Genomic DNA, 18,620 nt, shown 5'->3' with positions numbered 1-18,620 from the left:
CTTCTGATTCACACACCAGTCACTCACACCTTCTATTACATCCACTGAAGTGGGATGGGGAAGCCCACCACCCCCTTCCTTCCTACCAAATTCATGACAAGGAAGAAGGCCAGAAAACACTGCAATCACCCATTCTATTTTGGACAAATTCCCAATGGACCCATGATTGCCAAGTATGTCGAGAGGTATCCCCTTAGCCAGCCATACGGATCGAGGGACATACAGATCTATCCATGCATGGATGAAGAGCCACAGGCTATGATTAAGGACAGCTATATGGACAGCTTTGATTAAAACATCAAAGAAGCCATGTTGGTGACGCCATTAGAGACATCACGACATAGCAGCTTTAGACATGAAGCACACGTGCCATCCGCACTTTGGGACACAAACACGCAATCGAATACATGAAGAACACGAGTGTACAGTTCTATAGTTAGTTGATAGATACATACACATACTGTCATTGCTTTATTATTTTGCCATTAGTCAAACGCAGCAAAGCAGAAACCACAAGACAAGAGATCCTGAGCAAAGCTTGCAGATGTTTGCACACAAATACCCCTATAGAAATGCAGGAGCACCTATGGGACCTGACAGAGCCAAGTATGACTAAACTATGGAAATGTAGCATAGCATGGACATTCTAGAAACCGCATTGTAAGGTTTAGGAAAATTACCGCAGGCCACAGGCCTCTGAGCAAGAGACGAGCTGAGCTGATTTCGGCTGGACACAGGAGTACGTTGATGGGGGTCTTCTCTACTGGATCCAGTTGGTGCCAAATAGCGTTCTCTTCTGTCTGGGAGGCACAGAAAGATGGCAAGTTTAAAGACCACTGGAAGCGCTGTTTGGTGGATTATTAATGGCTGTAGATGCAGTATAATGCTTTATTTATGATCTCTTTCTTATTTAGCAAAACGTGTACTAAAAATGAAAACAGATATTGCCCTGCCCATGGCAAAGGCAATGAGATAGGAAGGTATTTTGTTGTACAATAATGAGGATGCATGTTTATTGTACCATGTGCTATTCAATTACCAGTGAACGCATATTTTCTTTACATGGCCAGTTTTCCTGCCTCAAATGTCCTTGGAGAGCAACTCTATTCAAAACGGGTTTATCCTATCCAATAGCTTAGCCTTGTTCTTGGTTTTGTGCACACACTTCAGATAGAGCTCAAGATGCACCAAGACCATCTTGGTCATACTTCGGATTCAGCTGATGAATGTTTAGGTCATTGTTCATAATTATCCAGCATTTTCTGGTGTATGGGCATAAACCTGTGTCACCAGGACCCATTATCTCTTGGACGATAATTATTTCTCCTGGGCCATGCTTAATGATGTCCCTCCAGACATGGACTTTCATTGGACTTTTCAGATTCGGCATACTAGACAGGTCTCTCTTCCAAAAAATCAGCCTGTTAAAATATGATATTTTGTCAGTGAACAACCTATCTGCGAATTCCTCACCTGTGAAGACACACCCACAAACGCTCACGCTAGAAAAAAATACACCCCGCTAGGGAAAAAAGGCCAGGAGATTCTTGCAAGGATAACAAATAAATAGGCATGCCAGCAAAGAACTCTGCTGCTCAAGAATGTTTTGCTGTAAAATGGTACATGCAGAATGTTATAAGGAAGAAAATCGTCATCAGTGATGAAAACATATACAGTAAAAACCTGCGTGGCTGGTTGGTAAAACCCTATACATGGTCAGTCCGCTCCATAGGAGATGGCAGGCCATTGGTCCCAGCCTCGTCCGTCCGTCTTCCATCACATGGGGTCTGCTGGGCTCATCATCTCCAGGGAACCAAGGTCGAGTTTGCAATTAGTTACTGTGTAAGACAATGCTACTCTATCATTATGGCATGCACCTGTGAGGCTCAGGGACTGGGACAGGGGGAGGCTTAAGATGGAGCTGACTCACACATTCTTCACTCATTCAGTATCTCATTGTCTGCACCCAAGGCTTCCACCCTCGTTTTGGACTATAATTTATTGCACTCTGTACCTCGCATTACAAATCTTGTCATTATGAAATAAGGTGGAATGGTCGTGTTCTTTTTAGATCTTTTATGGTCAGTGGGTTTATGGTTGGTGGTTTGGGGTTACCTACTATCGTGGAATTCAGGAGTCTTGGACTGGGACAGTTGTGGGATGTTATAACTCATGGTTGGCTGGGTGGGGGTTTATTGATTGATTTGATTTTGAGCATTTGTATCGTGCTCCAAACAGATTTAACTGTATACAAGCGCAGCTGGACACCAGGCCTCGGGATGAGCTGCTGAACAATTTGTATACAAACGCTATCCCCAAACTGAGCAAATTCTATTTAAACAAGCGGGTTTTCAGAGCCTTCCGAAACTGGGACAGTGACTGGCAGGATCTAATCTCCACGGGGAGGTTATTCAATAGTTGGGGTCCATAGACTCCAAATCTCCTATCGCCTCTGGAGACAAGCTTTGTGCGTGGGATATTCAACAAAGCTTATCTCCTGAGCGTAAAGCTCTAACAGGATGTTATCGACAGACTTTGGCACTGAGGCACTCCGAGGCCAGCCCATTAACACATTTAAAAATTAAACAGGCTACTTTGAATTTAATTTGTTCCTCGACTGCCAGATTTCTGCAGAGCGGTGAAACCTGATTTTTTTTCCCAACTGCCCCACCAGTCTAACCACGGTATTCTGGGCCCTCTGCACTCTGTATATCTGCTTGGGCGATATACCCCCCATCAGACTTTTGCAGTAATCCAGGGCCTGCTTTGGCCTGCCTGCGATAAACGTGCACTGTGAGGCGCCTGGTACTGTCTTGCAGCTTTGCAGGATACATTCCTTCTTAAGATAACACTTATTAGCAACAGTTGTGCAAAAAGGGAAAGTTTCTATTGAGGTGTACAGCATGGGTCTCTTTATTGTCAGTGCTTGGGCCTATTCAGATTTCTTCGGTAGGTTTATGGTCTGTGTCTACCGCGCAGTCATGCAGGCCCAAATGTTTCTACCATAACTACAGTATAGTGCCTGTTTATATGAGCGCACTAAGTCTAAGAATCTACATTTCGCATAGTATTGTGTTTGTGCAGGGTCTCTTGATATGCCCCACTGCCCCCTGGCCCATCACACTTGTATTTATGGAATTCACCGTACTCTAAAGCGCCTAGGAGGGTGGAATAGGTTCATTTACTTCCCAACATTTGTCTCGATCTAATGTTTTGTGTGCACCACACTCTTAACCTTCTTCACAACATGGATCATATATGAGGGTCTGGGAGTTGCCAAAAACAAACAATTACTGTAGTGAACATCAACAACACACAAAAAGTAAAAGTCCCCCTCATTTCACAGTCCCCCCTCTGCTCCAATGAAAGTTTATAATCACAAGCTAAAAGTCCCCCTCATTTCACAGTCTCCCCCTCTGCTCCCATGAAAGTTTATAATCACGAGCCAAGTGCAATATTCAGTTTGCCATTATATGATACCCTGTTTCTTTATAACCCACATCTATTTACTAAAGAAAGCGATCTACTGTACATCATTATAATTCGTGTGCCAAACCATAATAAAGTCTGACTTCTGTTGCAGTGCACCATTTCCAACCCAGAGCGCACTGATCATGGTATATTATTTAATTTATACAAAGGTCTGGGAGCCCCTATAACGAGAATGAACACGGCCAAATAGCCTGTTATCTGGGTAGGTTCCAACTCAGTAGGGTCCACAACCATGCTGTAACTCACTGTACCTTTCACAGAGAAGAAATCTCCATTTGCATATCAGTCTGGTCTCATCCACCTGGGCAGTGCAGCACTAAAATGCTACACAATTCTCCTCTGTACAAGAGTACCAATAGCAACCCAGACACGTGTTTCAGCATTGTTGGGCCTCATCAGTGAGGTGGAACTATGCACCCCTAAGCACAGTGAGCAAGGGGCCCACATCTGGATTACCCTGGGTAACTTAGTGTGAAACCCCAAGTTCCTATACAAATATACTAAGGTCTGGGAGCACCTCTACTGAGGACGAACACAGTCAAATAGCCTGTTCTCTGGGTAGGTTCCCACTCAGAAGGGTCTACAACCACATTTTAGCTCACTGTACCATTCACAGAGAAGAAATATCAATTTGCATATCAGTCTGGTCCCACCCACCTGGTCAGTCCAGCACCGAAATGCTAGGCAATTCTCCTCTTTTTGTGTATGTTATTTGATTTGTAACTTCAATCCTGTCAGCAGAAATGTCATCATCAATGTAGTTCTTGTATCTTCTTGAAGTGAATTAGTGATATAACATAGTCATCTAAAAGTGCATCACAACAACGTGAAAGAGATTATTTTTTGTTCAGAACTATGAAAGGCACTTTAATTCTCACATACAGTACAGGCCCCATAAAACACCCTACAGCACTTCTTACGGCTTAAATGCCCTCTTCTTTGGGTGTGCTACCCCCAGTGCTATAATGGATAAAATGCCAGTATTTAGAGTTATTGCTGGATCTCTTTATGACATACCATGGGGCAAAATGCTCTCTTGGCTTGGCGTTCATTTCTAATTGTTTATATTAATTTATAGAGGTCTTTCATCAAAGCGCTGTACCAAATGTGAAATGATACAATAATGAGAAGCACATAAAATGACAAGAAATACATTTTATTAGGCTGAAGAAGATAACAGAAAAGATGTTAAGTGGGTGTGAAAAAGTTGAAAAGTGCGAGAGAAACTAATGGAAGGAGGTAGCAAGTTCTAAGGTTTGGGGGCCAAGAGAGAGCAGGAACGGAAAAGAGGCTGAAATGGCACAAGAGAAGTGGAGGGCAGGATATCATAATTAGTGAAGTGAGATTAGGAGGGGCCAGACCATTAACGCATTTGCCGGCAATGGAAAGAAATGATAAAGAAGACATGATTCAAAGGAATAACGGTATAGAGAATGGAGTGATTGGGAAATGAGGCAGCAGGAGGGAAGATGAAAAAGTGTACGGATTGTAGAGTTAAAGTTGGAGTCAAGAGAAGCAAGCTGGTAGGCAGGGAGTCCCATTAATAAGGCAGAACAATAGTGACAAGACTGAGAATCATTAGAGATATATGTAGAAAAGGTGAGAGAGGGGTCCAAGATTTTGTGCTGATGAGGAAAAAGAAAGAAGAGAGGGAGGAAGGAGACAGGGGAATAGGGAGGGGGAAATAGTTGAAGAGGGGAAAAAAAGAGAACTTCTGTTTTAGAAGCTTTACGATGAAGAAAACAAGAGTGCATCCAGAGTAGGATTTGGAGCAGGCATACAGAAAGGGAGGAGTTTTAGGAGTCAGAAAAGGAAACACAGAGTCATCAGCATCAAAGTGAAAGAAGAAGCCGATGGAATCTGATAGAAGAAAGAGGAGATGTCCAAAGAGAGAACCGGAGAGACCAGAGAACAAAGCCCTGAGAGGCACTGAATTGAAGAGGAAGTGAGGGAGTATGGTTGCTGGCCACAGAGACAGAAAATGCATGATTGGATAGATAGGAGTGAAATCATTGCACCATGGAACTGGAGAAAATCAAAGAAGAGAGCATGCTGAGAAAAGTATGGTGATCGAGAATGTCAAAGGGGACAGAAAGATCTAGAAGGATGAAGATAGAAGATAGTTCAGAGTGACTCGTTGATAGTAGTGTGTTTCTGACGTAGAACGTAGCAGTTTCGGTGGAAGGTAAACGTTGACAACCAGTTGGTGTATGTAGTGGGAATAGTGAATAATGGTTATGGAAGGTAGAGACTTGAGCGTAGATGATGTGCTCAAGAACTTTAGATAGACTTGGGAGAAGAGAAATCAGATGGAAGCTAGATGGAAGCAAAGGGTCCAAAGATGTTTTTAAGAGAGGAAGAATAATGGTGAGTTTGAAATAATCGGGGAAGGTGCAAATAGAAAGAGACGAATTAAAGAGAGCGGTCAAAAGGGGTATATTGTGGGGGAAAACTCACCTCTGGCCCATTTATTTTAGTCATTGTGTAGTACCACAAAACTGCTGAGTACAGCAGCAAGTCCCTTTGCAATGCACAAATAAAGAAAGTGGTCTTTACAATGTTCATATAAAGCCCTGATGCCACATTGTAGTTGTGTCACAAAGTGCTTAAAATCTGGAGTTTAATTATGTCATTAAAGAAAGGGTAAAGTACAGCGCTCAAGGCTGGGCCCCTCAATAACCAGGGAAACTGGGCTTTTGCATTATGAGTAGACTGGAAATTCAAATCTGAAAGTTGCAAATCCACACTTTACAAAACATCAAAGAACCTCCTCTTTAAGCAATGGCTCTTCCCTTACACCTACATCCACACGCTCTCCCCACCTAACCTGAGACTTGGTGATCTGCTCCCCCTGTTTCCTCCCCTTGTTGTTTGTAGATCCTTTACTGCCCAATCCCCCTCTCGGTTAGCTTCCTGCTCCCTTGTATCTGTGTTTCCTGCATTGTGTGCATTCCCTATGACTTGTAAAGTGCACTGTTGCTTCCTGAAGCTAGGTCTGTGCTCAACACATACTGTACTGTTGCTTCCTGAAGCTAGGTCTCTGCTCAACACATACTGTATTAATAATAGCCATACTGCAGTTCTCTGCACTTTGCAAGAGGGTTACACATGACTCCGTATCAGCGAGACTCCCCATTCAGTATTACAATGCAATGCAAGGAATACATCAATGAAAGGCCACCTGTCGCAGAGACAGCACATCACACCGGCTGATCGCATATGACATGGGATCCGGCCTTATGAAAAAAGCAAACCGTTGAGCACTTGTGGAGAGGTTTGTACCCAGCTGTAAAATCACAGTGTCCCCAAGATCAATATTTGATTCATGAAACACATTTACAGTAATCAATTTTTTCACAGCCGGCCCAAGAGTGGATCAGAAATGTGTGCAACTGAAGAAAGGTATAACACTGACCGAAATGTCCAAAACCAGCACTTGCGGATTATCCATGTTTTAGAAGTTGAGTATCCGATCCTCTAAACTACCAATGCTCCGTTTGTAGCGATTGTAAAGCATATATAAGCTTAAACACAGCAAAGCAAATCAAAATGGGTAGGGAAACACAAGTTCTTTTCCTTTATTTTGCACAATTTAGCCAATCTGCTTGCAAGCACAATTTGTCAAGGGCAGTAGATTCCCTGAAGAATAGTATACTTTCCTCTGGACGGCCCCCCCCACGTACTGAAATGAAATCACTGCTGTGAGGTGGAGGTTGGTGAAATGGTAGTTGAGCAAAAGCATGGTTTCTCCGAGGATGAAAAAGAAAAAAGGATAGGTTACACAAGTAAGGAATAACTGTCAATGCCAACCCTCACAAATCCAGTTTTCCCATGTCCTACCTTAGATAGGATCGCAATCGGACGATAGACCTACGGTCTTGCCAGAAGTACCAGTGATGTACTTGAGTCCATAGATCGGAATTCTGCCTGGTACCAAGTCTGACTTACAGGTGTACAGGAGTTCCAAAGGGCAGAAAGGACAGAAAAATACCCAATACAAGTTTGCAGGCACCTGACCCGAACGGAACAAGAGTGCAAACTACAGGAGTCCAAAGAATCCAGGAACAGTTACCAAAAAGACAAATCCATACATCCGTGTCCAAACGTCAATCCAGGAAGAAAAGCCATAGACCACAAAAACCAGTAATCCAAATAACCAAGAAAACCGATGCCAGTAGGATGATTCGAGTTTACAAGTCTGTGTTGAAGAAAGCCAGGGGTACAGAATTCCAAACAAATCCAAGGATCCAATGAAAAAGATAAGAATGGATGACAATACTATTGGCAGGTGAGAACGTCATTGATGAACACCGAATCCAGGGAACGCAGGTGTTTTACCGCAGCGTTGTTCTTTCTCGGCACGTCCCGTAACCGGTTTGGTTCCCCGTCAGGGGACGTGCCGCCATCACCAGCATCATGTGTCACATAGCGGTCGTTGGCACCTGGGTTGCCGGTACGCATTGTGTGGAGTGGAACAATATACTGAGACGAGGAGGAGGACAGCAAGAGTAAGACAGGACTACAGTTTCACCAGTGAGCGGTCTAGTCCTTTTTGGACCAATCATGGTGGCAGGATTTCTAAAAGCCGGGAGTGTGATGGAAATAGAGGCAACTGTGTTTGGGTCAAGGTACACCTCTTCGGATTAGCGGTGTGGCAAGCCGAGCACTCGAGACCCGCTAAAAGATGCAGAATTTATGCAGCGCGAAGCGAAGCTGAAGGATGCTGGAGGCCGGTGACAGAATGTGAGAGAGAGACTGGCGTGACCAAGCGAAGCGGCCGCAAAGACTCCCAAGCTGCAGCATCGATGGGTGAGCCATGCCATGGAGAGCCTCTGGGAAAGCACACGAGGTACCGCGCGGGAAGGAGAGAACTTGTGGCGGCAGAGGACCTAGTAGCAAAGCTGTAAGCTCCGACCGGTGAGTGTACCAAGAATGGGGAAAATAGGGTTGCCAGGCAAATGTGCAAACTGAGCAATGAACATTGATTTAAACCAAAACAAGAGTTTCCATGAATACCGATGTGAATGAAAAGCAAATATATGTATTTTCAATACCAAACAGAGTGAAAGCAAGTTTAGAGCACTTGTGAAATTTTATCAGAGTGAAAGAACAACTGTGAATCTACCAGATACAAAGAACTGTGAAAGAAAGATTGTGAATCTAACTGATACAAAGAACTGTAATATAAGATAAATGAGCATTGGCCAAAGCCAAGAGAATTCAAAGGAACTGAATCATATGAGCAAGCGAGCCTTGGCCACAGCCAAGAGAATTCAAAGAACTGTATCTTATGAAGAAAAATACCTTGGCAAGAGACAGGAGAATACAAGAAAGTGTAAAGTGCATTGTAACCAAGCAAGCCACAGTACAGAGTCAGTAGAGTGTGACACAGGTGGATGCATCAAGTAGCACGGTCAAGTTGAAGCAGTAGTCTAATGTTGATGAAAAAGCAGCAAGGAAGAGGTACCGGCTGTGTGACCTGTAATGGGTGGACAGTGTGGTCCGACAAATGCGCCTAGACCGAGTGCATCCCTGTATGGAAAAGCCACTGAAAACACCCATAAATACACTTGTGGTTATACTACAAAAAACTCGTATGTGTTTGAAGTCAAGATACAGAACTGCCTATGTGATCCAGTTAAAAATAGCAATATTTTAAGAGCTGAGAAAGTGTCTCAAGGAATTGTGTTGTTCTGAAAAGCTAGAGGATTTGAACTCTTGGGGAAGGGAACCACTATGCCTTATGAACTATATTGATCTTGGGGAAGGAGAGGCTGACTACAAGCCAAGAGCTGGAAGAAGCTCTAAACTTTATTTTGAACCCTATTAATTTTGATGCTGTCACCCCTACATATTGTATACAGTTAATTGTGAGGACAAATCTAGGTTTTGGGCCCAGACAGACATTTGTTTTGGACTTCCTGACACAGACTATCCTTAGTTTTCTTTAGGTAGGGAAATCCCATGTTAGCATAGGGCAAGCTAGGCCTTACTCCATCCTGCATTTTGAGTTAATGAAGGTTTTGTGGAGCAAACCTGAACCTGTTTCATGTGTCCCCTTCATGATGCCTTCACAGCACCTACGCTGCCCGCAACGGTACACAAGGTAACCGTGCAGGTGAGCTATGACACAATTTTACATTTCAATCAAACACTGTGCTTTAATTCTAGGCCAATTTATGTCATAATATTTACAACATAGCATGGCAGGGAGGTTCAAACTCAGCTTAAAAGGCTAACAAGGTATCTGTCTTTTCAAAGTTGAGTCTCTTTTCCTCTAGACTACTAATGCTCTGATTATGAGGTACATACACATGTATATATGCTTATACACAGCACAGTCTCTCATTATACTACGGGTGCCCTCCTGGGGATTGCATTCATTACAGACACTGCATGATAGTAAATATTGCAACATGTGGCTAAATCTTGTGCATTGGCTTTGTGGTTTGGAACTTGCACCACACCAGAAAGAGAGAGTGGAGCAGTCCTAATAGCTTTTTTTAAGGCTTATCAATGATTGGGAAAAAATAAATAAAACTGTGAGAGGTAGCTTACCGAGATGCAGTGTATCATAAGGGCAGATTGCGTATCGGGTGAGATTGGTGAGATTACACGTGTCGATGACAACTATTGTATAAACTATAGCCTGATTTCAATCACTCCTTTGCTGGCCAAACTCCTGGAAATGCCAGCCATCCCATTTTACTCTCCACACTGAATCTGTTGGCTGTCTCAATGACCATCAGTCGGACTTCAGAGCAGCCAGGGGCATGGAAACTGCTCTCCTGAACACCCGTGAAGATCTGCTCTCTAATCTTGATTCCTGCTCTCCATCTATCCTCATCCTCCTTGACCTCTCCTCTGCTTTTGACACGGTCAATCATGTCACCTTGATCTATCGACTTCGTAAGAACCTGGCCATCACGGATCAGGCCCTGGTGTGGCTGACCTCCTTCCTCCTGGATCGACCCTCCCAGGTCCAACTTGGGTCCTATCTCTCCACCACCTCTCTCTCTATATGTGGTGTCCCCCCAGGGCTCTATCCTTTCACCCTGGCTCTTCAATGTCTATATGGCTCCTTTGACGCTCTTCTAACGTTCAGTGTTATGCGGATGACACTCAGCTCTCTTTCATGCTTCTCTTAGCCACCTCATTCCTTCGCTCATTCCTGACTTTCTACCACCAACGGTCTCTGCCTTAATGCCAGTAAGACTAAGATCCTTGTCATTGGGACCACTGCTTTCACCTATCTCTATGGCCGCTGTCCTTGGGCCCTCTACACTTGCATTCCTGTGATGCACATATCCTTGGTGTCATCTTCAACTCCACTCTCTCCTTCTCTCCTCACATCAAGGACCTTGCCAAAAAGGCCAATTTCCAGCTGCACCTCCTCAGAGATATTCTACTTTTTCTCACTTTCCCCCAGAAGCTCTTTGTCTCCAGAGCCCTGGTTCTCTCCAGGCTGGACTACTGCAACAGCCTCTTTCTCAATCAACCTGCCTCTACTCCCTGTCCTCTGCAGCTAATCCAGAACAGTACTGCAAGACCTATCCTTGGCCTCAAGCCCAGAGACCCTATCTCTCCAGCTCTGAAATTTCTCCACTGGCTCCCAGTGGGTGCAAAGATCTAGTTCAAGACCCTCTGCATCATCCACAAGGCTTTCTGGGGCCGGGGCCTACACCTACACTATATCCAAATCTCTCTGCTGAAATACCTTCCTTCTAGAGCCCTTTGCTCTGCTACCTCCAACATTCTGAGGGTCAGACGGTTCCTAAACATAGAGTGGGGGGTACATCTCTCTCCTCTGCAGGTGCCTCCCTCTGGTACGGCCTCCCTGCCCCTCTCAGGCTTAAGCCAGATCACCTGAAGTTCTGGAAGCAGCTCAAAACCCTCCTTTTTGCCTCTGCCTTCTCTCTCTCTCGCTTCCCTGCTAATTTACCTGTCTGCTACACTGACCAGCTGCCTACTACCTTAAGAGTCTCACTGGGTACCAGGCTCCTCCTAAACCAGTCTTCCCTGTACTGCTTCCTTCCCTACCATGCACTTAGGGGTTTTAAACTGTAGTCCCAACAGCCCCCCTGATTCATAGCACTTACCTAGCGCTGCACTGCCCTGTCTGCACTTACTCAGAGTCAAGTTGCCCTGTTCGCGCTTCCCCTTCCCCTCTCCCTTGCACATTCCCCTCTCCCTTCCCCTTGCACTTCTTGTTGTCGCACTTGCACGATCCGAATGACACAAGGCCAAGTAGGATTGTTTGTCTTGTCTTCCCTCCCTTGTCTTGTGGATCCTAGAAACACTTGTGTACAGGCGCGATATAAATGCCATATCATATCATAACATATCATACAGTCTCTACCTTTTTAAACTGTAAAGCATACAGGCTTTGGATGTGGGTAGTTGACCACTTGGGCATGTAAAGTATGTAACTGGAAGGTGTTAGTATTTAATAGCTTCTGTTTGGCTTCCTTAATTACATTAATATATGCTTTAGCCACAATTATTTCACATCTACAGTACCAGTACATATATATTTACGATTGAAAGCGCACCTTGACAACTTCAGATGTCACGGAAAGCAGAAAAGTATAACCACCTTTAGACATTCCGACCACCCAGGAAACAACCACACCGCCACAAACCTGTCCCACATCAAAATCTGCTGTTTCTTTATATATCATATTATGTCCCACACCCAAATGACACATTGTGCTGTCTTATTTACATGGGATGATATTTGTAATGTGGTTAGGGACCGGTTAAAACGTTTACAATTTAGTCTGTTTTCCCCTTCAGTTGTCACATGAGCCAATAAGCGGCATTGCATGTGCGTTTGAAGAAGAGTAGAGTAAGAAGAGGTGAGTTCAAGAGCAGACGAGTCCTGAAAACATTGCCGATCCGAGCAAGAGTGAAAGCCCAAAGTATGCTGTTAAAGGCTAGCCGTTGGAAGCTTGACCAGCCCATGTCAGAGACAGACCCGATTGGGACCAGCCGGGTATAAATACCTCTCATGGGGTGTGCCTTCTACCCGCACATCAGCCTCAACAGGGAGACCAACAAGTGGGAGAGCAGCAGCTGCTACCTGGGTGTGATCCTGGACAGTAAACTCAACTGGCGAAGCCATATTGAGAAAACTCAGCAGAAGGTATCTGGAAAGTTGGCAGTGCTGTATCCACTCCTGAAGACCAAGTCCATGCCCCTCCAAAGATCAATGCCTACAAGGCGATCATCATACCTACCCTGATGTATGCCTCCACTGCATGGATGACCTGCCAAGAGCGACACCAGATGAGTCTTCAGAATGACCAGAACAAGGCACGGTGGATAGCGGCTGGTGCTCCACTCTTCACAAGGACAGCCGACCTTCACAGAGAACTGGACATCGAGATGTTGGACGAACATCTAGAAAAGCTGAGCAAGAACTTCTGTCAAGGACTGAATCAGAACGCAAACCCTCTGATCAGGAGACTCAGTGCCACCCCTGCAAACCATTTTGACCACTACCCGCAGCCTTTCGCTGCAACGACCCTGTGAAACCACCATGCAACCCCTCCAGCTAACCCAGAAGCTAGGAATCTCTGAGTCATCTTCGACTCTGCTCTTTCCTTCATCACTCGTATTTAGGACATTGTCAAGAGGTCCCACTTTCAGATCTTCCTTCTCAAAGGTACTCTACCTTTCCTCACCTTCCCCCAGAGACTCAATGTTACCCATGCTCTGGTTGTCTCTAGGCTAGACTACTGCAATAGCCTCCTCCTTCCTCCACCCTGCCACCCCTCTAGCTAACCCAGAATAGGGCAGTGAGATTTATCCCTAGCCTCAGGCCCAGGTACTGCCTCTCTCTTGCCCTACAAAGCCTTCACTGGCTCCCGGTCTCAGCACGGGTTAAATTGAAATTCCTCTGTATCATCCACAAGGCTTTCTGTGTCTGGGGACCACTCTATCTTCAACGCTTCCTGACCAAATACTCCCCTTCTAGACTCCTCCATTCCTCTGGCACCAACTCCCTGTGTGTTAAGCGCTTTGCTACACAGAGTGCTGGAGGGTGATCAATTTCCTCGGTTGGCTCCATCCTGTGGAACAGCCTCCCTCTTCCTCTGCGTCTTAGCATTACCTCCTTAACTTCTGGAAAAGCCTCAAGACCTTTCTCTTTACCTCTTCCTTCTCTTCCTCTCTTCCCTGCTAATCTTACAGCAGCATGACTGATGTGCAGGTCTATTATGTGTCCTCTGGGCCTTGATGCCCCCCCACTACCCTCAATCCAGCCGCTGTGTTTCTACTGCACTTACTTGGCTCATCCTACCCACAGGTGGTTTGCACTTACGTTCTTCTCCTTTAGGCACTTACCCTGAGCACTTCTCCATGAGCATCAAAGCACCTATCCCTCACCCCCCGCCGCCTGCACTCGCATGTTCTGAATACTCAGAAGGCATTGTAGGTTTGTCTCCCCTTCACTTTACTCTCATTTTTTGTTTGTATTATTAATTCAATTCTTTATAATTGCTGTAATTTATTGTCTGCCTTCTCCTGTCCCCATCCTGTTTGCCCTGTGGGTACTTTCAAACAGTTTTTCTAATTGTATAAATGCCTAACAAGTGACCAATAAATAAATCAATTACTGTTGTTGCGTTATATGTAGACCACTCTTAACCTGGTTAGTTCCTTCCCACCCCCAATCAAGAAGCCCTGCAATTCTCACTTAAGTTATTAGCGCTGGCCTTACTGAAGACTCATATAGAGTCACACAAGTCTCCCCCCTGTGCCCACAGTGAGCCAATAACCAGGGTGGGGTATAGAAAGAATATATATTTATTTTAATTATAAACTCAATGAATAATAACTTTGTTCAATAACAGCCACCACATTCTTTGTGGCAGAAAACACAGCTTCAATTATAAAACACACATTTCTACATATTCCTGTGTCTCACAAGCATGGAACATAGGCTAAGTAAACTGTCAAAACACTTATCAAAAGAGCACATACATCACACATTCAGTGTTGGATACATGAAGTCTCACTTTTGCAAAGCACTACTCTCCCAGCCCCAAGAATCCAAGCAACAATGACATGCAGCACCATCTGTTCAAAGGCCAGGTCTAGGGAGGGGGAAAACTTAGGTATTCTGTTTTGCAGACCCCCCTCACTTAAAGGTCCATGTTGGGGAAGTTGGACAGTAAAATGGGAATGATTATGAATTTTGGTTTTTCAGACCCCCTCCCCTTAAAGGCCTGTGTTGGCGAAGTTGGGCCGTTTAGAATTTCACTTTGCCAACCCCCACTCACTTAAAGGCCTGTGTTGGGTAAGTTGGACAGTAAAATGAGGATGATTATGAATTTTGGTTTTTCAGACACCCACTCCACTTAAAGGCCTATGTTGGGGAAGTTGGGCAGGTCAGAATTTCGTTTTTGTGGGGGGGCCAAGGGCACCCCTTGGTTAAATACAAAGTTGAAAGAGTGGTGACAATTGGGAATTTCGTTTTTAAGATTAGAATACCTTTTATTTAAAAGCAAGTTTGGGGAATGGGTTTCAGTGAAGAATTTTCGTTATAGGGACAAGGATCTTTTGGTTTGAAAGGCAAGGTTTGGGGATGGTGACAGTTGTCAATTTTGTTTTAAAGGCCAGGACACCCCAATTACTTTAGATGGCTATAACATTATTCCCGCTAAGAGGGAGGGTGAAAGTTTCGATTTCTTTCAAGCTCCCCCTGCGTCAATCTATTTGGGAGTTAATTAAATTATTATACAGTCAAATATGCTAAAGGTTTACACAAGGTTCCCCCCATCCACTAATGGAAGATATCCCACTATGAAAGGGAACTGGTGGATTAAATAGAAACCCATGTTGACATTTTGTTAGACAATCTACTTACTTTTGAAAATCTCTGGCCTGTCACTCATCGACTGAGAGTCATGTTCTGTGGTTGCTTACCTGCAACGCTGCATCAACGCTTGATCACATGCATTTAGCGACTGTATCTGTGTTAGGGCGCTGGTGGCTGCTCTCTGCTCTCCCATTTCCAGTAAAGACGCGGGAGGCACTGCGATCGTCTGGGGCATCCTCCGGTCCTGACAGGCAACGCGCCTATGTCACGGCGCTGTCTTGTAATCTCAGATCACGTAACATGACGGCTAGTGGTCTCCCGGGCAATAACCCACACCAGAACCATCAGAATTCCGCTATATAAGGCCAGAAGAGCCTAGGAACGGTACATCTTAATGCTCTGGTTCTACAGCGTTTGCCTTGTTCTGACCTTTGCTTCTTGCCTTGCTCTACCTCAGGGGTGCGCCAAATTTGATTATTTGTTTCTTCTTCTCTCTTCTGCCTTCTCCTGCCTTGCCTTGTTCCTTTTCTGCCTCGGCCTTGTACTTACTGCCACAATTGTCATGGGGGTGGCTCACTATTGGCACCTTGTCACTGAGACCTACCATCTCCTGGTTCAGTGGTTTCCACTGCCTTCACACCTTGTTAATTCTCGGAGGTGCGCGTGTGGTGTGGGGGCGCTGGTGCCTAATCCTGCCTGCGGTTGCAGCCGCTCAGGAGGCGAAGGGGACAGGGTCTCCTGCCTGCACTGACCACAGCATCCTGGATGTCCCATGAGTTGGAGCCTCCAAGAAGACCGCCAAGCCTTCTCGACCTTCCAGTCAGCATTCTGGTAAGCAGAAACCCAGTGACCAGGCCCTTGACACTGAGCAGGGCTATGCTCTTAGGGGAAAACAGGGTTCTGGCCAGCACGTCAGTCTATGGTCCACAGCAATCCTGCCTCTGTGGTTCCAGGGAAGTCCCACAGCCTCTGTTTTCTAGTCTCCCCAGCAATATTTCCACCCAGATGAAATTTCAGCAGAGCTCCTTTGGTAATTTTTTGCAGCTGTCCTTTGCTAATCTTTTTGCAGCTCTCCCCGTTGGTCATTTTTAGCAGCACTCCCTTTTTCCATGGTGCAAGACCTTTTTACCCTCTAGGCCCCTCCCAACTTCAGGAGGTGCTAACTTAAGATCTTGCACTTAGAATTGGACCTTCACATTTCTCTCCAATCCCCAAGCCCAGCCCCAGTCTAAGGATTGGTTCAGGCATCTAGAACAGAAATATAGCAACTCCCATTTGAAATTCACATTTTTCTTTCTATGTCCAATTTAGCAAAAACGTAGATACATGGCAAAACTTTGTAATTTACTAATAAATGCCATGAAATAGATATTAATATGTGTCTCCTCATGACGAATCAGTGGAGCTTACTTTCATTTCGGCACCTTATTGCATGGTCGTGCTATAATTATTTGCCCTTTTCACAAAAAGTGTAATAGTTATGAACATGCAATTTGATCTCCAGGTACCTCATTTTATAACCCATCAGCCTGCCAATTCTGAAATCCAGAACATTTTCGAGGAAATCAAAAACAGAATTCAGGTGATAAAATGATTTCCAAAAATGCCATGTAGATCAAATTTACATCTGAATAACTGACTCATTACTATCTTTCTGATGACATATGAATGAACTCTGTGCGTCCTTTGGTTCGAGAGTTATGGAGGAAAATGATGCATTCAATATAAATCTATAGGCACTGCATTGATTTACATGATCTTTAGTTTCTTTTCTTCAAAAACAGTGAAGCTCAGCTCTGCTGATTCCTATTTCCTTGACGCCACGTGACACAGAGCCTATTAGGCAGCAATGTTGACACTGTCTGCAATAAATCCTATGGCCTTGTGTACTTTGAAGGTTAATGAGCTGCTCATCGTAAATAGTCAGGATGCATCAGCCACACAGAGATGTCCCATTGCAGATAATAAGCAAGGCCGGCCCTGTGATATGATGAGGCCATGCTGACATCTGACATTCCTGTTATCTGAAGTTGACCATAATTTTGATCTCCAACCCTTCTTTTCTCTTGTATTTGTCCCCACCAAGGGCTGACAGACAATTTATTGCAGTTGTAAATAGCTGGGATGCAGGAGTTTCAAAGGAATTCCCTTTCCATATACAGAAGCCAACAGGCCTGCAGTGGTGACCCATTTGTGAAGTCTACCCAACAACAGAACATGAGCTATGGAAAAAAATAGCCTTTTATTCTCAATTGTTGCCGGCATTTTACATGTGAATCATATTATTTATATTAATAAATTGCATCTTGTCAACACACACTCAGTCTTTTCCCCGAAATCTTTATTTTAGATGGGGAACATTGTTCTAATTTCTTGTTTTACAAACTGCAAAACACCCTTGCAAGGCACTTTAGTTTGTGTTTGAACACCCTGTTTTTAATGTAGAAGGGACCTTTGAATTTCTTCTGCCAAAGTGAATTAAAAGGCTGCTTTTCAATTTGACCTTTCCTTTTGTAATGAAAGATAGGCATTTCGATTTCCAATGCTTTGCCATTCACATAGCACTTCCTTGTATTACTTGCAGAAACCCCCAGCATCTGCCTTAAAAGGCCCATTTTCAGTTTGAAGGTTTTTGAAGACTGGCAGGTCATTTTTCCAGTGGGCCTTTCAGTTATGTTTGTTTGGGCCTTTGATTAAAGCCCAGATGTCCCTTCCCAGGTCTTCTATGATTCTTTTGTGGGGAAGAGCAGGGCAGAGTGGGGTTTTCATCCAAAGTCCCATTTCTCCTTTTATTTTTGTCCTTTTTGTTGGAGTCCGTCGGGCTCAATTTCCTTCCTTAGGGAGTGGGCACTCCGACCTTCACTTCCGTCTTTGGGTTGGGGGGTGTAGGGTGGAACCTCCTTTCATTCCTTCTTCCCAGGGACCTCCCCAGACTCACCTCTTGCCTCCATGCTAGAAGTGAAGGAAGTTAATTATCTAGCAATAGAAAGAAAAGAAAGGTTCAGTGCTTTTTACACAACACATTTTCCTAGAAGATGGACATTGCATTCGAGAGATAAAAAAACATCACATAGAACAGACATTTCAGACCATCAATTCAACACATTTATCTTAACATTTCCAAAGAAAATTAATTAAACTACATCCAGGGTGTCACCCTTTTCTTTCACTCCTTGGATGGTTCCTCTGCTCGACTTTCATTTGGCTCCTCAATCAGTCGTAAATCTTGTCTGGGATAACTGCTTGTCAACTGATTGATGTGGACCCATTTTCTTCTCTCTGTTCTTCTTTTGGAATACTGATC

The sequence above is a fragment of the Ambystoma mexicanum genome, chromosome 4p (assembly GCF_040938575.1).
Source record: "Ambystoma mexicanum isolate Mex_15411 chromosome 4p, UKY_AmexF1_1, whole genome shotgun sequence".
In the NCBI taxonomy this organism is placed as follows: Eukaryota; Metazoa; Chordata; class Amphibia; order Caudata; family Ambystomatidae; genus Ambystoma; species Ambystoma mexicanum.
Note: the sequence above shows the minus strand (reverse complement) of the source record.